This window comes from Rhinolophus ferrumequinum, chromosome 11 (genome assembly GCF_004115265.2).
Source record: "Rhinolophus ferrumequinum isolate MPI-CBG mRhiFer1 chromosome 11, mRhiFer1_v1.p, whole genome shotgun sequence".
In the NCBI taxonomy this organism is placed as follows: Eukaryota; Metazoa; Chordata; class Mammalia; order Chiroptera; family Rhinolophidae; genus Rhinolophus; species Rhinolophus ferrumequinum.
This window is the reverse complement of record NC_046294.1, coordinates 37,970,506-37,995,395: the sequence shown is the minus strand read 5'-3', so window position 1 is coordinate 37,995,395 and position 24,890 is coordinate 37,970,506.

Genomic DNA, 24,890 nt, shown 5'->3' with positions numbered 1-24,890 from the left:
GACACTGTATCAACCATGGCCTTATCAGAAAAAACAAGTGTTTATATTGGGTAGGTTTTAACGTAGGAAATTTTGGAGGAGGTGAGTAGCTCGAAGATAGTGTATTAACAAGAGATTAGCAGAATCAGGAAGGCACTACTGCTCTGGGCCAGGAGGAGCAGAAAGAGGAGGCAGCGTTTTGGGTCACCCAGTGGCGTCTGGAATCAAGACAGGCACGTCCAGTGTAAGCTGGAGCCAAAGAAGAAATGCAGCTGCAGCAAGAGAGGACCCCCAAGGCAGAGCTACACCCTGCCCCTCTTTCCTCCTGCCCTCTAATGCCTCCTACTGGCTGAATCCATCTAGAAGCTAGATGATCAGCGAGTCTGGAATAATAGTTTGTAGGAATCACCATCCATGTAATACAAGACCAGAGTCCCCCAAAGGACAAGGGATAGATCCAGGGGTACACAGGCCTGGGACACTTCAATAGGGTGTTGACAGTGGGAAAGAATACAGTGGTCTGTGTAAGCCACCAGCTCCTGGGTAAGAGCAAGAAGAAAATGAAGCCCAAGGTACAGTAGTCTGCCGTCTTTAGAGAGCCCTGCAGATCCCTCAGCAGTGGTGGGGCAAATGCTGGTAATTAACTACAAAGCTCTATACTCGCCCTCGTCGGGCCAGGCCTTATCCCAGTTACAAATGGGACTTCATGGAAGAGTGAAATTGCTGAGGACAGCCTTGGGGGAGTGCGAGGCCTCTCTTGGCTTTGCAGCTGATTTTTGTGGGAAAGGGCATTGGTGATTCAGGGTTTCCAAGGAGATTCACTAGCAGCACTCTCTGGACCCAGAAGACTCTGTCCCTTAGAAATGACAATTTGGGACTTCTCTAGATACGTTCCCCATTTTCTCCTTGATCTTTGCTATCAGGTCCCATGGGAATACATTAGGGGAGCTCTACAGAGACAGTGCCGCAGAGTTGAGGGTGTCCCTAGAGAGCATGGAGTCCAACCCCAGTTCAGGCAGAGCACTATCCAGCATCCAAAGTTGGTGCTGCCTCAGTTTCCCTCATCAGTTGATTCCCATGTCCTAGTCTGGGGAAGAAGAGGGAATGAAAACTGTAGGCTGGCTGAAGCAATGTGGATTTGTGTTTTTGTGTCTTGGTTCTGCCTCACTCTCACTGTGCAACCTCAAGCCAACGGTTGGTCTCTCTGGGCCTCCATGTTCCCATTGTGAGGGAGTTGGTTTTCCAAGTCTGTGTCAACCCATGCAGGAACAGTAGAAAGATCAATAGCAATGATTTATCAAGCATTTACATACTAAGAATTTTTCATGCATTGTTTCATTTAGACTTGATCGAGGAGACTCTCCAAGTTGGGTAATCTTGTTTGCAGCTGCCTGTTGTAGATAGTACTTCTATCGTTGGCCACTCTTAGCTTCTGGATCCATTAAAGCACCCCAGGATTTCAGGTCTAGTTGCTTTCTCATTCTAAATCCCACGTTTGCTTTATTCAATTATTATAAAGTCAAAGTTAACACGCTGAGATGCAGACAAAGTACTACCGGTCAGTATCAGGCATCCAGCTTTTATCTCCCAGTTCAAACAGCCACAATACACACACTCTTTCAGGTCACCTGCTATGTGATTCTATGTAACTAATTCCTTCTTTAGCCTATAAAAAAAGGAATTAGGCATGGCAAAGAGTATTTTAAAGCATTTGCCTGCTGTTAACTTTCCTTGTATAGCTTATCAATGAGAAAATGATAGAAATAACATACAAGGAATCTAAAGTTTGGCAAGAATAAGCATATCAATTTTAAGGCTTTTGGATTTTGGCACATACTCAAAGGTATGTGCTATCCCTTCTGTCTGCCAGGTACAGTTAAGCACCTCATAATAGCCCTAAGTAAGTATCATTATTATCCCATTTTTAGAGATGAAGCAACTGAGGCTTAGTAAGTTCATTAAGTTGCTGAAAGTTGTCCAACCCTTTCTGTCATGGTGGATTAATTCTCTCTGTCTTTCGGAAGCTCTGTATGGGCAAACAGCTCTAAGGGAGCTTCATATACAGCTTTGCTCACCCGCCCCCCGTCTCCCCACCCAACCACTGCCACATTACCAGCTCAGAGTCGAAATTGGGTCTTGTGTGGAGATGGAGGGAGTGAGGCATGGGCAGTCACATCTGACTCCAGCTTAATGATTGAATATTTATGGCAGGTGGGCTCCAGGGGTAAGACTGGAGGTTGGGTGACCAATTAAGCTATTGGTGAGATTGAAGTGAAAGATGATGAGGTCTGATTCTGAGCAGAGGTGAATTGAGAAAAGGGGGACAAATACATGATGCTAAGACAGAACAATCAATGGTACTTGGCTAATGACCAGATGTGAACGTGACTGGGGGAAAGTGGTGTCATGGATGACGTCCATGTTTGACAAGTTGACTGGGTGGACCTGTCGGTGCCTATTCATTAATATGTGCAGTCCCAAGTCAGTTTCCCCTTCGCCTCCTCGAGGATCCCTTTCTCTGGTATACACTGGGTCCACACACAGCTGAATTGTCCCTCCAATGTCCACTTTTCCTTTCATGGGTCCTTGCAGCCACTTTCTAATCCACCTGGTCCCACTGTTGTCTGGTGCTGCTCACAACCTGTTCAAACTAGAATACTCCTCCCACATGGGTGAATGGGGCAAAGTGGCACTTCCCTGTTTGGCACAAACCCTTTATTCTCAGCACCAAACTCACGCACGGCTGTATGGTCATCTCAGATTTTAAGGAAGATTTGGAAGCAATGAACGGAATTGAAAGTCCCATGAGACACATTGTAAACTGTAACATTCATGTGACTACTCCTCTTGCTTGTCATCCACCAAGCTCATTGATTTCTCTATTTTAACATCACAAACGTGTCCCCTTCCCTGCTCTATTCACCCCTATTCTGACCTGTATCTGATTGCAGAAGAAGATAAATCCTCCCTGGAGGGTCCCCTCATGGACACAATCTGGCTTTGTTCCCTGCTCTTAAGGTTTTCCACTCTGAGAAGGTACCTCATTTCTTAAACCTTCTCCTTGCAAATGGTCCTTCCTTTTGAGGTTAAACCCCCAATCCTACTAAGAGTTAGCTTTGTGCTGGAATCCATCCCTTCCCCCCAACATCTGATACCTGGGATTCAGAGATCCTAAGTTGTACATTTTCATGCTTTGAATTCTTTGGTCTAGAGTAAGACCCAGGGAGGTTTTAGTACGATAATCCAGGATGGGCTTTGTCAGCTCAGAGGCTGATCCCTTTATGTTATATACAACTGTGAGGTACAGAAAGACTCTTCTTGATTACTCAGCAGGTTACTATCGACCCCAATTCAAACCAACATCTCCTAAAAGCTGACAGTAGTTTCTGGAGGCAGAAGTCTAGATTCCCCGCTAATGAGGGAAAACAGTCCCCTAAGTGATACACAGTCTACAAAAACTCCTGCCCCAAATGTAGGAGAACTTACGTACTTATGCCAAGCAGCGCCAGCCCCTCTTTTGTTTTTGGTTTGCAGAATATATTTTGGGGCTCCTGCGCATGTTGCATGTAGGAACTTAGGCACTGCAATGTGCCATCACTTTACATGGATTAACTCAAGTCTACCATGAATATCCCCATTTTATAGATGAAACAGATAAGGTTGTAGAGAGGGTGAATGACTTGGCTAAGTCACCCAGCTAGTAAGTGGCGAGGCAGAATGTGTACCCAGGCACTTTGTACTCTGGACAACACTATATTAACTCTCTAAGTTGAGTTCTTTACAGAGACTCTACCCATTCAAAGACACACAGACTCCATACAGAAGCTTTGAAATGATGACTCAATGTATCTGAGAACAAACTGCATTTCCAGGCAACATCCCATACCCTAGACTCTGTAAATGAGAGGGAGGCAACATGAAGACTTCGAATTGTCCTATATATGTAATTCCCACAGACGGGGATTGAAGTGTTGCTGAGGATGGGAGAGAATACGGTATCTATATTTTCAGTTTACAGAAGTAGGTCAGCGTAGAGTAGCTCAGTTTTGGACATGGAAAAGTGTGAGGAGCTCAGGGCTCACCCACCTGGAGATATCAGTAGGTGCAGGGTTCATGGAGTGAAGCTCAGGAGAGCTGCAGTATGAAGTGGGACCAGAGGCCTGGATGGAATATGGCCCAGAAAGCTCCTCTAGCTCAGTATTAACACAGATCCAGCATGGCAGTCTAACTTAGCCCCTCAAAGTACTTAGGCTGGATCTGTCTTGTATGCCCAAATGGTGAGCCCTGAAGGTGGCTACCTGAAAAACAATTTGAAGGTCTGAAGCCTGGAGCCAGACAGCTTTAGGTGAATATTCAGTCCTTTGACCTGGTTGAAGGATATTCCACTTCAGGTCAGCTGCCATCAGTTCAGTAGGTCCAGAGAAGGCGCAGTCTGCTTTTCCTTCATGAGATCTGAAGGGAGAACAGACGGTTTTTAGAGCCCACACCAGGTCACCCACAGGCCATTTTCTGCACACAGCTCCAGCTTCCTCGGGAAATCAGCTAACAGCTTTTCCATGGCTTTCTTTGGACTGCTAATGTAATAGTGCTTATTTTCAGAATCTTCCTGAGGCGGTAAGAAAGCATCAGAGTTTCATTGTAAATCCATTATGTCTTCTTTGGTTAGAAATTATCCTTGACAAGCAGTCCCACAGCAAAGAAAAGTCAGTATTATTTTGCAGAATAAAAAGGGGGATTGGCCACTTCTTGTATTATTTTTTTATTATGACTATCTTCCTTTTGGTTATGACATTCGATGTATTATTTAGCTTAAGTGCTTGATTAAGGGAGATCTGGTGGGGGTGAAGTAGGAACTGGAAGGGGCAATCGCTCCGTGACTCTGGTCTCCCGGCTCCCCCTCTTGGTATCCGGGATGGAAATAAACTGCCATGACTCTTTGGGGACCCCAACTTGTTACCCTCAGCAAGGAGATCACGTTCTGACTAAAGGACCTTCTGGACATTTCTGGGACAGCAGAACCTCGGTGCCTTTCTTTCATATACCGGAACCCTTGTGTCTGTATTAAATATTAATTTGCTGTCAATAATTAAATGCTGATTATTTGATCTCTAATGGGGTCAGGATTCCCACAGTCCCATATTAGTGTAATAATGCAAAAGTGAAAATTGCCTTTCAGATGGAAAAAAATGTACTTATTATTCTTTCTTTGTTCAGAGTAAAATGGTTTGTCTTAAATTAAAAATTAAAAGCAGCATTTTCTTTAATCTTCGAATTAAATTAGTGCTAATTAGTTCTATTTTCTGTACAACATTCACATGCTAAAATCTCGGCCATTCCTTCAGTGTATTAATGGTGCCCTTTGGCTGTAATCAAGATTGGCTTACATTAAAAATGATACAGTTAACTCAATTATATTAAGATTCATTGTTCTCAAATCACAGGGTTATGACTAGAAGCTGTTGGAACTGTTGGAAGGGCTGAGATTGCCAGAATGCAGAATAAAGTCATCCATCATTTCCATTTCAAAATCCCAAATGCTGGTGTGAGGCTCACAAAGCATCTGAGGTTGCCAAGTACGTGTGGGTTGGGTGGTAGGCACGGGGATCAGGTACAGATTTCATGCCCATTCTGTGGAGACCATGAAAACATTCACCACTCTCTGCTGAAAGAGGAGGAAAAGGTAGTGAAAGCCCAGTGAGCTCTCATCCTGGGACAATACCATATATAGAGCTGCCCGGTTCCTCCTCCTTCCTCACTGTCTAGGGAAGTGGTGCCTGGATCCCAGGTCAGGCAGTGACAGCAGCAGTAACCACAACAGCAATAACCGCACGTACTCTATTGCTGCTACTTCTTATTGACTGTTTGCCATGTGTGCCGTGAACTGTGAACCAAACGCTACGATGTCAGTTCATTTAAAACGCTACCCTGCAAAGCTGGTGTTATTAGTCTTATCAGACACTTGGCTGAGGCTCAGAGCAATTGAATGATTTTCCCGATATCACACAGCTAGTCAAGTGGCAGAGTCAAGATTCAAACCCAGTTGTGTCTGACTGTAAAGCTACACTCTTAGCTATGCTCTACTATCACACAAATTCATTTTTAAGAGGCAGTTTTGTTTTCACAACTGAAAAGATGCTGTTTGGGGTGTGTGTGTTTGTGTGTATGTATGTGTGTGTGTGTGTGTGTGTGTGTGTGTACTGAGAGGGAACAGGTCTGGAATTTTCCATCAACGTGGCACAGGTAGTCACATGCCTTTGACAGAAGAATGATCCTTCTTCTTCTGGGGCATGATCTTTGTGTAGAGTTGTGTAGGGAGGAAGGGAAAGGTGCCATCCCAAATCCTTACCACTGTATAACAGGTGTGGCGTCTGTTGTACTACCCCTATGTCTGCAAGAATCTGAAGGGCACTCTTACTATAGCCTGCTCAGCCCAAAAGCCACCAAATAACACAGACTCAAATCATGACCTGAACTCAATGGCAAGGCGTCCCTATACACAGTACATTTCAATGTTCCTGATGTCTGTATGCAATAAATCTCAGTGTTTGGAGTTCTGTGATCATATGGCTTAGGGTCTAGAATAGACATAATAGTGGAAGAGAGGAAAATTCTCCCAGGATTTTGCAAAGAATTGCTTGGGTGGCCAAACCAATTGGTTGAGTATGATGCATATCTTAACCTCATTTGCTCTCACTGCCACCCTATGAGATAAGTGTGAGAGAAGTGAAAGAACTTCCCCCACGCCTTATAGTTGGAATTTTGTTGTATTCTGCATCTTATGTTCTTTCCACAACACCAGACACTTTGATGGAGACACTGGGTATTTGGATCCTTTTTGTTTTAATTAAAGTTTATTGGGGTGACAATTGTTAGTAAAGTCACATAGATTTCAGGTGTACAATTCTGTATTCTTGAATCAGGATAGAACCATGTTAGACATACAGGTATAAAGAAGAGCCTCGTCTGTCCAGCTGAGGATTCTGTTTCCAACCAGGGCCATTGGGGGAAGAGCAATGTTTCCTTATGAACACTGTTTACCAGGTTTAAGCACACCAAAAAAATGGAGTATTTGAAGTAAATCTGTATTTTTTTATGATTCTACACTTAAATAGATTTTTTGATCAACCAATGCAGATTCTGATAACAGCGTTTCTAGCATATGTTTCCCGTATGTCTGTTCTTCAAAACTTCCAAGACTGAATTCAAGGTATTGGCCAAAGATGAAGATCTAATTCTGATAAGAGCTGAAATATCAGATAAAGAGGTGGTGGAGACTGACTTAACAGTGGTTCACCAGCAAATGCTCAGGGGCTTTGACTAAGTTTGTGTTTCCTCAAAGATTACATTGTCAGTCTACTACTCATGCTTCATTGGTTACTCTGTAGTATCTGGAACAAAGGATAACCATCTCGTGGCTCTGAGGGGCAAGTGGGAGAAGGGAAAATACACCAGTCATCTCCAGAGAAATACAGAGCAAAGGAAACGGGCTGAATCAGTGACAGAAAGACTGAAAGACAGAGGGAGATAAGAGGGAGGGGAAAGGGGGAGAGAGAGAGAGAGAGAGAGAGAGAGAGAGAGAGAGAGAGAGAGAGAGAGAGAGAGAGAGAGAGAGAGAGAGAGAAGGGGTGATTGGAAGAAACAGGCAGTGAAAGAGAGAGGGCAGCACACAGAGAGAACTGCCTTTGGACTCTCACATTCGGCAATGTGATGGACAGGCAGCAAAATAAATGTGAATTAGTCATATGACCTGAAAGTCTGTATTCCCTCAAAATTCGTAAATTGAAACCTTAACCATTGGGAGATGTTTACGTTCTGAGGGTAGAGCCCTCATGAATTGAATTGGTGCCCTTATAAAAGAGATTCCAGAGAGCCCTTGTTGCTTCCACCATGTGAATACGCAGCAAGAAGACACATCTGTGAACCACGAAATGAGCCCTCATCAGCCATCACGCCAAGTCTGCTGGTCGCGTAATCTTGGACTTCCTAGCTTCGAGAACTGTGAGGAATAAATCTCTGTTTATGAACCACCCAGTCTACGGTATTTTGTTATAACAGCCTGACTAGAATAAGACAATTGGTTTCATAAGGTTTAACGACAAGGTCTTTCTTTCATGTGTGCTCCTTTAACTGGGTTTCCGAACCATCGTTCTGGCATAAATCATTCCCATAATTCCTCAGTTCTGGTTTTTCAGTTTTGACTCTATTAAAGTGGATCCATAACTTAATCATACTTTCAAAGCAAACCAAAAAAGGAATCCTTCTAGATTTTCCTAGCAAACTTAGTGATCTGTTAGAATTGTCTTGCTTGCTCTCAATTCACAATATACGTACATACATATATATTTTAGCGACAATCGCCCATTTTCCAAAGCGTTTAAACATAGTTTTCATAGAAGCAAAATTTTCTTATGTTTGTATTTAATTGGTTGTGTAATATTTTATTAGGTATATAATCAAAAATAAGCGGAATTGGCACAAATAGGTTTGTGTACAAGTGCATCTAAGCGATGAGAGCAGTTGCGTGCAGCATCCCCGAGAGCAGCCTGGTGGTGAAAGGAATTCAGGGTGTGGAGGGAATCAGTCAATGTTTTTCTGCGGCACTGGAGAGTGTCTTAATCCAGTGAGTCAGTTATGTGGAGGTCAGATAAAAGCACTTTACACTTGGGGCACGGCTGGGGCCGGAGCTCTGGTTGGGGGTCTGAATAGCTCTTTCCAACATGGCACATCATATTTTTGTCACAGTTATCATCGTACTGCTGCCAGGCTCTCATCGGATCACTGTTTTCTCTTTTGAGTTTTCACCTAACGTTCCAATCACCCAGCCTTTACAAGGAGAAGAAGATTTCTGAGTGAGAGGCAGTGTTGAAGTTAGACATGGAATGCTGCATTGTCCAGTCCTGAATCACATGTTTGAAAAATGTTTTTAATCACTGAAAAATAAAATAAAATAAAATAAAATAAAATAAAATAAAAACCTGTACCTAGAAACTAGACAGTGTCATTCACAGGAGTTTCAAGAAATTGCTGCTGCATATAATGTATGTAGCTGGGGCCAGATTGAAGGAGGGCACAGCGCCTGACCCCTGTGTCTCCTCTTGAGGAAGTGACACAGTGGCCTGGCAAGGGAGCACGGAAGAAGCTTCTGCTGCCTCCTAATGCGGAATGGCAATGGCTGGCGGTGAGGAGGATGTTCAGGATGGTTGGGATCACTGCTGTGCACTCACATTGCTGCAACAGATCACCTGCATGTGAATAAGATGCAGGAGGCTCCTACGGGGAAATCTGGTGGGTGCCAGGACTTCTTTGGCGCAAAGCCAAAGGATGGGGGTGTTTGAAATACTGATCAATTCAAACAGAAAACCTGTTTGGACCTGTGGCCCTGCAGCACCTTCCCACAAACATGGGGTGTGCAGAGACACTTCCTGTCACTGGGAACGCTTTCAGGTGGGGCCCGCACCCTGTGCCTCGCAGGCTGCTACATCTCTGAACGAAAGTATATCTACCAGACCTATATCTTATAACCGGGAAGGAAACTTCTAACGTTGTCAGGTGGGCAGTGAGACAATCCAAAGGGAATATCTTCAACCAGCCTCTCTTTTGATAAACATCTGGTCTTGAACGCGCTTTTATAGTTCAGGAATGAGAATATAGACAACAGTAATAGAAAACATCTACTCAAACTGATCTACAACCTGAAAAAGAACGTAGCTCTGGATGGGCAGAGGAAAAGCAGAAACAAAAGTAAATGTTTTTCTCTTTCTGCTTTGAGTTCTTAATAAAATTCAATATGATAAGACCCAAGACTGAGACAATAATGAAGCTGATTGAGAAAAGGGAAAAGTTGCAAAAGGGAACTGGATTAGGGAAAGAAAGAATGCAAAAATTCTATGGCAAATCTAAATTGTACTAGAAGCCTTAAAGAACAAAACAAGAACTGTAGAAAATGTAATCAGTGATGTAGAGGAGAATTTTGAGAACTTCCCCTAAAATGTGAAGCAATGGGATAAAATAAGTAAAGCAATAGACTCAAAGTTAATAGATGTGAAGGGCAGAGCTTAGAAGTCTAATGTACGGATATTTTGGGTTTCCAAAATGGGAACCAGAAAAAAATGGGTCTGAAGTAATAAAAAAGACAGAACACTTAAAAAATAACTCAGTTTTCAAACTGAAAATAACTCTAGGCAAGATTAATTTAAAAAGTGATGAACAGATTTGTCCTATATAAAAATTTGAATTTTGAGGACAAAGAAAGCATTCTACCTGTACCTATGTACATGTTGACAACAAACAAAATTGAATTCCCTAAAATGGATTAGTCTAACCACATTCTTCTCTACCACAAAACTAAACTTCAGATGATAGTGGAGCAGTAACTGTGATATTATGAAGGACAACATGTCATGAGTTAGAAATTCTATATCCAGCTAAGTTGTTATTTGCTGTACGTGCAAAAGAAATACATTCTCAGACATTCATTTTTTTATGAAGCCCAATGGTCCATTTTTGTATTGCCTACTGTCTAAAATGTCTTCACATATTTTTGTCATTAAAACTTTGCATCATAAGTTATAATAGTTGCAAATGATATAAAAAGTAAATATTGACCTTTTAAAAAAGTTAGCTTTATTGAAGTATGACCTACATAAAATAATTGACTGTTATAATTTCTTATTGATTTTAAGGACTATATCTAAAACTCCCCTATTATACTTCTCTGCAGTAAAAAAGATGTACATAAATATATATTTATTTTTATTTCCTGGGAATATTGCTCTAAGCTACAGGTTAAAAGATTTAGTCTGAATTGACTTAATATTGTAATAATTATTAGTGTGCACATGATTTGAAAACAAATATATTAAAACATTTGAAAAAATATTGAACACAAAAAGTAGTTTTGTTGGAAAAAATATCTTAATAAGATGGACAGAGGTGGTGAGTTTATAGTTTCATGCTTAAATGAGCTTCCCTGATACCAGATATTTTAAGTTATCCATACGTTTCATGCCCAGGAGGTTCATATTATGGAGCAGTGCACCATATGCAGATGATTGAAAAGTATGCCTAAGGATGAGTGTAAAAAGGTGGTAGGAAGGAGAACTTGTCTGACATCTCATTGAGAGGTGAATTCTTAAGCAGATAAATTATAGAAAAAAGTTCATGTGGAATTTGAAGATTATATTAAAACTGCCTAAACGCATATAGCCCTTGAAAAGATGTTCCCCAAAGTACACATAACCTACTCTGAAGACGTTTGCTCTATTCAACCAGAAGATTACTCAAAACAAAGTACTTACAAATGTAAAATATGTTCTGTAAAAGAATTAATGGTTAAATTTGAACCCATAATCATTTTTATGATTTGGTTATAAAATGAAACTCATGTATCAATAGCCTTGATAAATTTAGACACATATTGTAAAAATGAGATAGTAATGAACTAAGTATAGAACATAACTCTTTTTTTTAAATTGAAGTTTATTGAGGTGACAATTGTTAGTAAAGTTACATAGATTTCAGGTGTACAATTCTGTAATACATCATCTATATATCACATTATGTGTTCACCACCCAGAGTCAGTGCTCCTTCCATCACCATATATTTGAGCCCATTTACCCCGTTCTTCTAGAACCCCTCTCTCCCCTACCCTCTGGTCCCCATTTACCCTCTTCTAGAACCCCCCTCCTCCCTTGCCCTCTGGTAACCACTAAACTATTGTCTATGGCCATGAGTTTTTGTATCTTCATTTGTTTGTCTTGTTCTTTTCAGTTTTATATTATCACGTATCAGTGAAATCATATGGTTCCCTACTTTTTCTGTCTGACTTATTTTGTTTAGCATAATAATCTCAAGATCCATCCCTGTTGTCGCAAAAGGTACTATTTCATCTTTTCTTATGGCAGAATAGTATTCCATTGTGTATATATACCACAACTTCTTTATCCATTCATCTATCGAAGGATACTTTAATTGTTTCCATGTCTTGGCCACTGTAAATAAAGCTGCAATGAACATGGGAGCACATATGTCTTTATGGATAAATGTTTTCAGATTTTTTGGATTGCTGGGTCATATGGTAATTCTACTTTTAATTTTTTGAGGAACCTCCACACTCTGCCTTCCATAGTGGCTGCACCAATCTGCATTCCCACCAACAGTGTACGAGGGTTCCTTTTTCTCCACAGCCTCTCCAACACTTGTAACTATTTGTCTTGTTGATAATAGCCATTCTAGCAGGTGGGAGGTGATATCTCATTGTGGTTTTTATTTGCATTTCTCTGATGATTAGTGATGTTGAGCATCTTTTCATATGTCTATTGGCCATCTGTATGTCGTCTTTGGAGAAATGTCTCTTCAGGTCCTCTGCCCATTTTTTAATTGGATTATTTTTTGTTGTTGTTGTTGAGTTGTATGAGTTTCTTATATATTTTGATATTGGTCCCTTATCGGAGGCGTTGTTTCCAAAAATCTTGTCCCATTCATATAAAATATGAAACTGAACAGAGCACAAGAAAACCCCCAAAACATTAAAAAAGCCAACAGAAATACATCAGTCGTTATAACAGATGCAAATTGGTTGCAAATTGGTTCCAATAAATGCAAATTAGTTGTTTACATTGAGCAAATCTCAAATTCTGAAAAGAATCCCACTCATATATAAAGATGAGTGACTCAGAAAGAAACAAAAAAAAATAGTTGAATAAAATACATTATCTAAGTGCAAATTTTAAAAATCAGAGATTATGTTATTTTTGACAATCAAAATAATTCAAGAAAAAAATAGGATGAAAGGTATATGTGTATTTATATAGGTTTTAAAATATGAAATAATTATAACTGTCAACCAAGTGTAAAATTATACAAAGAAAAACACTGAGAAAGAAAAAAGAAAAAGTGAAACATTAACCAAAATTGAGTAATAATATACAGCATTGTGACTATATTTAAAAAAAAAAAAAAAGCAATGGACTTGGGATAGGTTAGGAATTTCATCTTTGGTCATGTAACATCTGAAAAAAGTGAATAATACATTAAGATCTAAACTATTATTTTGATAGTCACAATAATACTATTGCTATTTTTGAGAAAACATAAATCACCAGAATTTATTCAAAAGAAAGTAAAACACATGAAAAAAATTATTGGGTATAAAAACTTTTAATCATTTTCAAAGTTTTAGCTTCAATAAAGCACTGGGCCAATATACATTTTCTGATTATTTTTCCACTTGTCAAAGTATTCCCACAAATTATTCTAGAATGTAGAAAAAATGATACATTTCCAAATTGACTTAATTAAATAATCATAGTTTCAAAGTTAAAAGCTCAGCTAAAAAGAAAGACACAAGAGTGAAGTAGAATGAATAGTGTTGAACTTATTTTGGTCAGCCACTGTCTGAGGCCCTTTAAATATAAGACAGGAAAGAAGGAAGGAAGAAAGCCACAAGGCAGGTTGAAAAGGAGAAAAGAAATGAGGGAGAAAGGAAATACATATCTGATCAAAATCATTTATAATAAAAAAGTAAAAAAATCTCAAAATAAAATACCTATTAATCAAATCCAGCAACATATTTTAAAGCATATATATCAAGACTAAGAAAAATATCTATTATAAAAATGCAAGGATGGTCCAATAGCCATTTTAACTTTTAAACTCCCTATACTGGAGTTTGTTATCCTTAACAACAAAGGAATGGAGATGTTATCCTTAAAATAACAAAGTCACTCTCAAACAGGTACCAGGGAAAACTTAAAAAAGCAGAAGTATTTGTATTCAAAATGAAGACAAGAATCTTCATTATTTTACTAATAAAATTACCAAAAGAATTATTTTTACTGTTTTAAAATATATTTATTCATGGTCTGGCCACACAATGCAAAGCTGAAAATAATAAATATACAGTGTAATGATTAGGGAAAAAAAGGAAACATACTTTCCATGTTTGTCTAAATACATCTATTCCCTGGTAATTACTTGATACTCTATTTAAGCTGGTTATTATATCCAGTAATGTCAATGGTTTAAATGGTATAAAAATAGTATAAAAAGCAGCACTTTTATACATATCAGCAATAAATGGAAAATAATAATAATAATAATAATCACAGAAAAGATATCAGTGCTGAAAGCAACAAAATACTAACAAAAACAAGGAAACAAATGCAAGAAGTATATAAAAAATTTTATTGAGAAAAATAATCCGAACTACGTTTCTCCAAGATGGTAAACCAAGATACTTGGAACTCCTTTTGCTACAAACACTAGGAAATGCTCGACTAAATACAAGGCGGAGAGGGGAAATGTGCATTCTTAGCTAAGTTCTCAAGAAAGAAAAATCCTCCAGAGCAAGACAAGGCAAAGGAATTGAAAATCAGAGTGAGAAGCGAATGAGCTGCTGCTGTTTCTGCCCTGTTGTCAGTGAATGAATTCAGGGCTGTGGAACCTACACATCATGGCAGCGGGCTTTCAATACACTTGCACTCCAGACATTGAGGACTGATACTTAGGTGCGCTGAAGGAGAGAGAGTGAGAATCCTGCAGGAAGCAGGGACCCTTGAAGGGCATCTCCCCTGGTGCGAGGGGTGAACTAGAAAGAATGAATGTACAAAGGGGCACATTTTGAGAGGACAAAGAAAGCTGTCTTTGACTGAGTCCTTGGAGAAAAAAAAAATCCCCCTTGAGAAATCTAAATATTGACTTTGCTCTTTGTGTGAGCTTGGGGTTGAAAGTTAGACTACCCATGAGTCCTATAACTGTGACATTGAGAAGTTATTTCCATGCTAAGATATCTCTTTGATGCCTGGCAAAAGTAAATGCAAACCTCTCTGGAAAAAAAAACAACACAAGAAACACTTCCATACCTCAGACTACTGGCATTATTGCCAAGGCCATTGAAGATGAACTCACAATTCAGAATAACACACACACACACACAGGAGTGGTATGTGAGTGGTAGTCAGCAGACAACAGGAAGAATAGAATCCCAAGAAATTCAAATAAAACAATCTGAAGAAAGACGATAAAAAGTATGCTTAATTAATGGATAGAAACATAAGTGCTAGACTCAAAACATAGTAACAAGATGTTAAGAAAAATATGAGGCAAGTTTTTTTAAAAAAACTATCCGCTGTAAACTTAAAGACATAAAAAATGTAATTGTAGGCATCAAAAACCCCATTGACAATGAAAAGAGCAGCTTAGATAGTAATGAAAAGAGAATGAGTGAGCTGGATGATAAATGAGGGTAAGCTATTCAAAGAGAAAAAATATGGAAAATACAAATGGATGTTTAAGAGATATAATTAAAAAAACACAGCAGGCAACTAATAGGTGTTTTAGAAAGAGAAAGTAAAGAGAATGTGGGATGGCAAAGTCCAAAGAGATAATGGCAGAAATTTTCCAGAATTGATGAAAGGCATGCAACCTTGGGTTTAAAAGAAGCTTTGATCAAAATAAGTAGAAATAAATCACCCTAGCCATATGGTAATAAAACTATGGATCAGCAAAATCAAGAAGATCTTAAAAATAAGAAGAAAAGGAAAACAAATATATAATTTGAACATCATACCTTTCAACTACAAAAATAGAGACCAGAAGATAGTGAAATATTATTTTAAAGTACTGAGGAAAATTATACATCAACCTACAATTCTATGCACATCTAAATTACCATTCAAAAGAAAAGTGAGAGCAGTGTAAAAATATCCTCAGAAAAAATAAAATCAAGAGATTTTGATGCTCACAGACATTCCTAGTGAAAGATCTAATGAAGAATGAACTTCGAGAAGAAGGAAATTAAATGTAGAAGAAAGGAGCAGGGTGCAGCAAACAGTAATTTCCTTTTTTTAAAATAAATTTATTTAAAAGAAATTAGAATGTATCCAAGGGAGGTGATACATTCTCGTTTTCTCCTAACTGAACTTATTTTAAGAGTAGAAGTGTTACTTCTACAGATACTCTCAGTTAGTCCCCAAGCCCAAACTTCCTGATAAACCCCTTCTTTTGCTGAGGGGAATAGGAAGTACAAGTTTTGGAATTTCAGACCCCCTTCCTATCCCACCTAATTCATTCAGCTCATGATGGCCAGTCTCCCCCATTCCTGAATCTAATCCAGTCTCCCCATCTGGAAGCCTTTCAGGGACAGAACTATTTCTTTGGCTCTTTTCCTCCGTCTTTCCCCAACCCCCTCGTAACCCCGTTTTACTCACCCTGCATTGGCTGCTTGTCACCTCTCTCTGGTGAAGTCCTCTAGACAACTCCCCTTAGAGTTAATTTAGTCAACGGATTGCTTCAGGGAGGGTCAGAGCCAGGTCTGAGGAGCTTGAAAGAGTGGCAGGAACTCATTTGCAAGTTCATTCTCCCTTGGAAATATCGCTTCTGCTTTAGTGTGTGGCCTGTTTGGTTTGCTAAAGGTTCCTGGTACTCAGGGTTAATTTCTTGTGGCATCCCACTGTCCACTTTCTCCAGAACACCACTGAGCCCTGTGTCCAGTCTTTCAAAGTTAAATTAGATTTTCTCCTCTGTGAGTTACACTTTGGATATTTTTAATGTTGCCTGAAAGAAGGGCTGACGGCACAGGTTCCTTAGCTAATTCTGAGCCTGAAGTGGACGTGGCTTCAGAAGATTTGAATTGAAATCTAAGCCTCCCTTTGTCTAAATACGCATATGTGGCCTCAAACAAGTGACTTAACTTTCCTGAAGTTTCATTTCTCTGAAAGAGAGATGCATATACTTTCCTGGTAGCACTGCCATTGAATTAAAGGGGCAGAGCATATAACACAATTCTCAGCACACGGTAAGTGCTCAGTAGATGTCTACTGAGTCTAGTCTAGCTGAAGTGCCAGGATCATTTTGAGACTTGTCTAGGAGGTTTGTCAAGCGTGATTCAGTTACCATTCTGTGAGCACCTAGTGCTGACTCCTAGGTACTGCGCATGGCATGGAGTTCTGGGGATGTCTAAGACCTGGTCTCCGGTCCTGAATTCACAGTCCAGTGAGAGACAGACAGGAGTTTGAAGGGACTGAAAGAGGGAGGCCTTAGTTAGAAATGGCCGTTCTGTAATGTGCCTACTTGGCAAAGCTGAACTACATTCCCCCAAATTTGTTTTCGCTTATGTTTCCAGTTAGGATGGACCAACAGAGAAATTCTTGTAGGAAGCAACCATTTTATAGCTCATATCCATCGCTGCTTCTCTGCTGGCTCACCTCCTGCGTGTGAGGCAACAGCCAGGACTATAGCAGGTCCACCTTGTCTACAAGCCAAGGAATTCCAAGGGTTGTCAGCAACCACCAGAAGCAAAGACAGAGGCATGGGATAGATTCTCCCTTAGAGCCTCCCAAAGCAACAAACAGTCAACAGCTTGATTTCAGGCTTCCAGCCTCCAGAGATGCAAGATAACACTCTTCTGTCGTTTTAAGCTATTCAGAGTGTGGTATTTCATGACAACAGCCATTGGAAACTGATACACAAGTCAAAGCTGAGCAGAATTGGGGTCAAGCCCCAACCATTTGCTCTCATCTACTCCCCCAAACCCAGGCCACTCCTGAGATGCCTCTGTGGAACTCTAGGGATCTTTAGGAAAAGCTTGGAAGTCCTTGTTTTACATTTTTCTGGTTCAACAGTCCCCAAGGTCTGCCATTGGGTCTGTCATGGTAGGGGAACCTTGTAGCCCCGACCCTCTAATACCTGCCACACCCTGCAAGGCAAATCTTTGACTATTTCTATGGAGTGTGGTGGTACCTCTGGCAGCTATGTGTCTAGGGCAGGCCAGAGATTCCCAGAGTTAATCAACCCTCTGAGGACCCCAGCGCGGCCGCTCCTTAGGCCTGGCGAGTACCCCAAAGGCGTGATTATCTGATGGTTCTTGCACAATCAGCACCAGGGCCTTTTGCTTAATTAATCACAGAAATGTTCTGCCTTTTCAGACAACAAAATAATGAGCAGGCCTGTGAGAGGTTCAAAGACTGCAGGAAACACAAGTGCTCCCTGAGGAAAGGGCCCCCTTTCGAACAGGGAGGTCAGAAAAATCACTGGGATCTATTAGAACTGCTGCTTGCCTTATGTTGGATGCCCCCTGCAATATAAATATAATGATAATGTAAATGTATGTATAGAGAAGATTAGCACGTATACCATTTGGATTTTAGAAACAGAAAATGTTGAGTGTTGAGAAGGACTTGAAAGATCATCTGGGTGAACTTGCTCTTTTTAGAGATGAAGACAATAAAGTTCATGGAGGTTAAGTGACTTGCCCAGGGTCATGTGGCCAGAGCACGACAGAACCAGCCTAGGACCCAGATCTCCCAGCTCTAAGGCTGTACAAGTGAGGATAGAGGACACTTGAGGTGGGGCTGCTTTGAAGACATAGACAAAAACCCAGAGGATAAAGGTTAGGTAAGAACTCACTAGAGTTCGAAGGCAGATGTCAGATCAGAGCACAAAGCATGTCAGAGGGTGGAGAGAATGATAAGGCACCAGCACAGTCTGATAGTGGAGGTCACATGAGAGCTTGAAGAACAGTGGGTCAGACCAAATTAATTGTCTGAACATTTCATGGTCGGAGCATGAGACTGGGTATTACAAGTTTGGATGACTCATGAAATCTGTTTTCAAGGAGCTCAAGGCAGTTCAGGAGTTAAGGAGAATACATACATTGAATACCAGAAAGGGCTGAGTCAGTACTGTAGGAATAAATGCTGAGAGAGTTCAGCGGGGTCAAGGCCCCTTCCAGCTGCAGTGGCTTTGGAGCAGGAGGTTTTAGGGCACGTGAAGTCTACAGCATGAATGTGTCATGCAGAGGGAACAACTCGAACAGGAAGAAAGTTCTGGAGAGGTAGGGAGGGAGACTGGGAATTCAGATTGACTGGAACAGAAGGTACAGACAGGAAAGGAGGACCAAGTAGGTAGGGCCATGTGCAAAAGGCTTTACTTGGAGTTGGGACTCTATTCAGAAGGCAGTAGGAAGCCACCGACCAGGGCGACCATGTACTGTGTTCAGGTTATGTCTCGCACAGAGGTGCCATGTTCACGGGGATGCCACTCACATCTAGACTTCCCTTAGGTGAGAGCCGAGACTCTAAGCCTTTCTGCTGAATACTGGAGCAGCAGTAAAGAGCCCCTCCCTACATAACCCCATACTGGCTCTGAGACCATGAGTATACTCACTAGCACTCACACGTATCCACGGCTGTTCCCTAGGCTGGTAATTCTCCAGATGTCCCTTCAGGTTGCTTCCCAAGCCTACCCACCTTGGAGGCCTGATTCATGATCCAATTTCATCATGCAAGGCTGTGTAGACAGGGTTGCACAATAATCTACTAACTCTTTTTTTTTTCTTTGCTCAAGGAAGGGTCTTTGCCAATAACACTGATGTTCTGCTTTGGGGACAGTATTCTGGCAGCTGTATGCAGGATAAACTGGAGGTGGCAAGACTCAAGGTGGTGGGCTGAGCAAGGAGATGGTGGTGGCAATTCAGGAGGCTGCTGGCGAGGCCAGTGTGTAGGGTGGTAAGGAGGAGAGGGAACAGAAATCTAGAGGGTAGAATCACGGTCTTCATACCCGACAAGCTATTTTTGCCCACCCTCCATATGGGGTCTCACCGGACACCTCTCACTTCTCTGCCTCACTGGCATGTCCGACCAACAAAACAAACTCCCTGGACACACACCTCATCTATGTGAGATTTTGAGTTTTTTGAGGGGAAACTCCTTATGAAAAAGATCAGACATAGTGTTCAAACAATATACTGTCTTAATTGTAAATCATAAAATATTTAGAAGCAGGATGACCTAACCCTTTCAGAATTGTGTGGTATGTGAAGCAAGATGTGAAGGAAGATCTATCACTTCCTTCCTAAGGAAGGAGCGGGAGGCTGTAGATTGTAAGTTATTGGGTGGATTCTGTATTTGGGGAGAAAGGCATTCTCAGTAGCCAGGAGTGACCTCACCGGGAGCATAGAAGGAGCAATTGCCAATGAACACAAGTGTTTATAAGGCAAGAAACATCTGCCCTGTGAGAAGCAAGCAAAGGCCAGATGAAAAACCCAGAGGTCGTGCCTGTGTAATGGGATGCATCATGGAGTAGGAGGGAAGAAACGTATGTAGGTAGTGCGTGCGTACGTAGGTAAGTACGCACGTACGCATGTAGGTACACAGATAGGGAAAGGCTGGGTTAAGCTGAGGTTAGTGGTCAGAGAGCGCTGCTAGCTTCAAGTTTTGCCCCTTGTTCCCGGTCAGCCACTCTCGAGGGGTATAAATTCCAGTCTCTTTAGACCTCAGCTTTCATTTAAAAATGGGGGCTTGAAATGGCTTTCAGTAATATCTAAAGGTTCTTTAAATTCTGAAAGACTACTATTTTTTTAAATTTTTAAATATGAGACAACTCTTAAATGCTATGAACATGCTCTTTCTTAAAATAATACCTCTGTATCTAAAAAGTTTTAAGTAAATCTTAAACTGTACCTCCATCATTCTTTGCAGCTCCAACTGCTGGGCCTATGCTCTTAGGACCTAGAACCAGCGGTTAGTAGTGGAAGGGGAGGGCCAGGGCCTTCGGGATGTTGAGTCGTCTCATTTAAACTGCATCGGTGATGGAAGTAGCACTCACGAGTTCTCAGAGTCGGCTGAACGTTAGACTCACCTGGGAATATACGAGAAAATGATGCTCCCTGGGTCTCACCCCCGACAGAGTCTACTTTAATTGGCCAGGGTGGGCCCAGCTTTTTGGTTATTTATTTATTTATTTTTAAAAATCATCTGAAGTAACTAGAATGCGCAGGCAAAGGTTGGAGTTACTGTTGTAGATCATTGGATGGCCCGTGGTTGCATCTGATACATCCACTTCACTTGATTAGTTCTAGTGCTGGTCTTTTGCAGCCCTGTTTTGAGCCACCTATGGGCTCGGTAGGTGAGACTGTGGTGATCAGCTGGCATTGTCTGTCATGCCTCTGGACAGGGGTAGTGATGGCCCGTGGGACAGGTAACCACCATCCCGGAGTGGAGAAGGGCCTGGGGAAGAGGTCCTACATTTTGGATCTGCTAAGCCTTTCACAGCACAACTCCATAATAGCACAGTGATGACTTGAAACAATTTATTTGTATGATTATTTAATAGTGTCGACTATAAAGTCCATGAGGAGAAGGATGCTTTGCTCGCCAGTGCATGTCCAATGCCCAGAGGCTCAATAAACAGGTGTCAAATAAATGAATGAATGAAGACACCATGTGGCAGGCTTTGTTGTAGGTAGTCGCATTTAAAGCTCCCTGGAGGATCACCTGCGGTTCAGGGGTGGGCTTTGTGCTTCCCGTTGTCTGAGGTACTAGGGGTGACACAACTGTAGGAGAGCTGGGCTTACACACTGTTTTGGCTTTTCCAGGCTCAGCTAAGTACGTGTTGTAGTGGCAGCTCTCCCAAATAAATCAGAGACGTGACAGAAGATAGGAAGAGGACACTGTTGAGTGCATATCTGTGTTTGTCCTGGTCTCAGGACACCTTGATGTCCACCAAATCATTAAAGTAACCTTTCCTGAAAGCAAAACCGAACTGGAGCAAAAACCCTAGGAGATGCCGTGCCTCTGCAGCCATGACCTCATGCCCTTCATCAGGAACCTTCTTTGCCAGGGAAGAACAATAGAGACCACTGTGCCTCCTCGTCCCAGGCCCCAGGATGGCTTTCAGAGGAAAGCCTCAGCCCAAGGTGTTGCAGCCCTGTGAAGGCCAGGAGAAAGAAAATGGTTCCCAGAGCAGGTATCAGTTACCTGACTCTCAGAACAGTTTTAGCAGCTTCTCGTTTCTGTCCAGGAATGTTGGAAGGCGGGGGCTAGGTTTGCCTGGTCAAAGTACAACATTCAGGCAGTGGTTTCCAGAGGCACTGAGAGAAAGCTTATGAAGTGATAATGGCTTTCTCATTGCAGAGTGGAGAATCTGGCTCTGGGCCTAGACCCCATGAAGGAATCGGAGGGGTATGTATAAAGCTGACCCTTCAGTACCCGGAGGGCATCCCATGCTTCTCTGGGAGAGGCCTGGATACCTCATCTCTCCATAGACATCTGCAGAGCGATTCCCACTGTACTGAAGATTCTTTAAACAGGACACTAGTGCTGGCTCTTCAGATGCATTTAAAGAGAGTGAAGGAAGAACAAACAATAAGGGAAAGCCGTAGCCTCCTGACACTGATGAGAACACTTTCCATACCTTAACACACAGATGTAATGTAAGTGTGGCTTGGGCACCGCCCCTCTTCCTGCTCAGGGTTACTGCTGCTGCCATTAGCCTAGGGCTCAAAGGGCTGTTGGGCAGACACACGTGAGGCATCATTCAAAGAGGTATTAAAATGTCCCCTCTCTGAGGGAGCAGGTGGACTCAGACTGGACACTTGTCACTGGGCCAGGTTAGAGGGTTGAGTCCCAGAGAGCCCAAGGAGAGCCAGTCTAAATGAGAAATGACTGCAGGGTGCTGGGAGAGGAGTCAAAGCAAGGAATAAAATGCCCAGTTCCAAGGGCCAAGTAGATCACTAAAGAGGGGTGGAACTTGGTTTAGTGGATGGCCCTGCATTGGCACAAAGGGCGGTCTGCAAAGCAGCAGAGATTCCTGATGAGGGTCCTACACACTGTCGGGGGCGCCGGGTTTGTTGTTAGAGGCTAATGACATGTCCATTTATTTAAAACCCACCAGGTAGAAATGGCTATACGTACATGAGATGGGTAGTGAACCAGAAAATGGTGGTTCAGGGTTGTATTCCTAGCTGTAGTCCGCTGCACTCTGAGGCCTTGGTCAAATGACCACCAGCCTTTTCTATACAGTGAGAAGATTTGAAAGATGGACCCAATTGGCCCTTCCATCTTGAACATATCGGGGTCTCTGGATGAGTTCTGTTGTGCTCACTCCTATGTTTAATTTCTTTGGGTTTCTACAATACCTTTTCCTGTTAAAATAATGTCCTGGGGCTTCTCTCTCTGAGTAAATACTATAAAGCAAAGCAAATATACAACAACAACAACAAAATCCTGGACTTCCAAGAATGGCTGTGTTGCTCTGAGGAGCAGAAGAGCAGCGTCTCCCATCATCCATTATAGAGTTTGAGATGCATCGATGTGCAAGGAGGGCTCACTCTTGGAGCTGGAGATTATGTGGACCCCACCATGGATGCTGAAAAGAGGACAGAAAACCCTGGAGTAGACAAGAGAAAACCCAAGTAGACAAGGTTCCTAGTGAAGGTAACTTGGGGCAATGGAGAGAGGGGAGTCTTGCAATTGTCTAGGTTAGAGAAGCCAAGTTGTAACCCCTGAACCAGTGCCCAGGCCTGATCTGGGAGATGAACTAGGGCTGAAAGTGGAAACAGGTAACCAGGACCGAAGGTAGGAAGGTGGGGAGCAGTATAAACTAAAATGGAGAAAGGGGGTGTCGGTCCTGGCAAGTGGTTCAGCCCTGAGATACGGTCCTGGAACGTAGGCAGGGATGCTGAGTAATGCACAGGACAGCCAGAGGTGAGAGAAGAGGTTGCCTCTTGAGGGGCCTGCACATCTCTTAGTTTCGTCTTCTAGTGAGTTAAATGTGGCGGGGGTAGCAGGAGAGCCTCCCATCACCCAGCCTGGATTGATGGAGTTTGGGAAGGCAGAGATACAGTCCCATTTGCTGTATGGAAACCGCTGGAGCAAATGGTGGGGAATCCCAGTGTGATTCAGGTATAACTGGATCCCATTCTCTACATTCCCTGTGATTTTCAGTGTTCAGCTTGGCCTTGTGCCTGTGGTCTTACTAGGACCTGTCTCATCCCACGGTTGGTCAGTCTGTCCCATTGCATTGTTGTCTGCTAGGATCCCTTCCTTCCATTCCGGCTCTCTTTGCCAAGGGTAAAACAGTGATGGCCACTGTCAGGGGCTCCCTGTCTCAAACCATCTTACAGAGCTTAAAGTGAGCACCTCGAAGTCACGATTAAACAGTGATCCACCTACAGAAAGGAGAAGGAAGCTGGCATTCATTGAATGAGGTGCTTCACATACAGTCTTGTCTACTTTAATACTCATCAAAGTCCTAAAGAACAAAAATTATTATTTTGCTATTAGTATTATAGTAGACCATATGTAAGAGATATACATGCCTTATATTTATATTCTGCAATGTCCCTGTGAGATAGGAACAACTAATAGATCAACTTTACAGCTCAAGAAACTAAAGCTGAGAAATGTTAAGCAACTTGCTTCAAGTTGCACAGCATTTAATTAAACCACAGCCTCTCAGCCTCCCCCGTTAATTTTCCATAGTTCAGAGAGCTTAAGTATTTGTCTGAGCTCACACAGCTAATAAGAACTGAGATCAAACCCAGATCTGAATCAAAAGCCCTTGCTCCCTTCCAGGAGATGAGAGGATGACTCTCCCCGTGCGCTGGCATCTTCTGGGGGAGGTGGAGGAGGAGGCGTTGTTATCATTGGGGGCAGATCCCTGTCTCAGGCATGGGCTACTGAGGACTCTCAAATTGGCAGGTGTGGAATCTGGAAGTATGCAGAGATCAAAGTGCTGCTGAGCAACTCGTCCGTGCATTCTCTGCATAGCATCATGCCTGTTCGGCTGGAGCTGCCTCTATGTCTGCATCTGACCAAGCCTGGGTGTCCTGCTTTGAGCCCCCCTAGTCCTCTCCCCATGACCCCGGTGCTTGCCTATGTTTCTGCTGACCTGTTTTTCATATCACCCTGCTCTGCTGCCACCATTCCTGCCGCCTCACGACCCTCTCCTCTTGTTCACTCTTTGCAGAGGGCTCACTCTGTTGTGTTGGCTTCATTGTGGGAGTCTCCTACTGTGAGTTTCTTGGGAAAAAAAATAACACGAAACCTTAATTGATATTAAAAAATTAAAACTTGGGAAGGAGGGTGGAGATAGATAATTTACCTAGGGCTGCATATTCAAAAATGAGCAC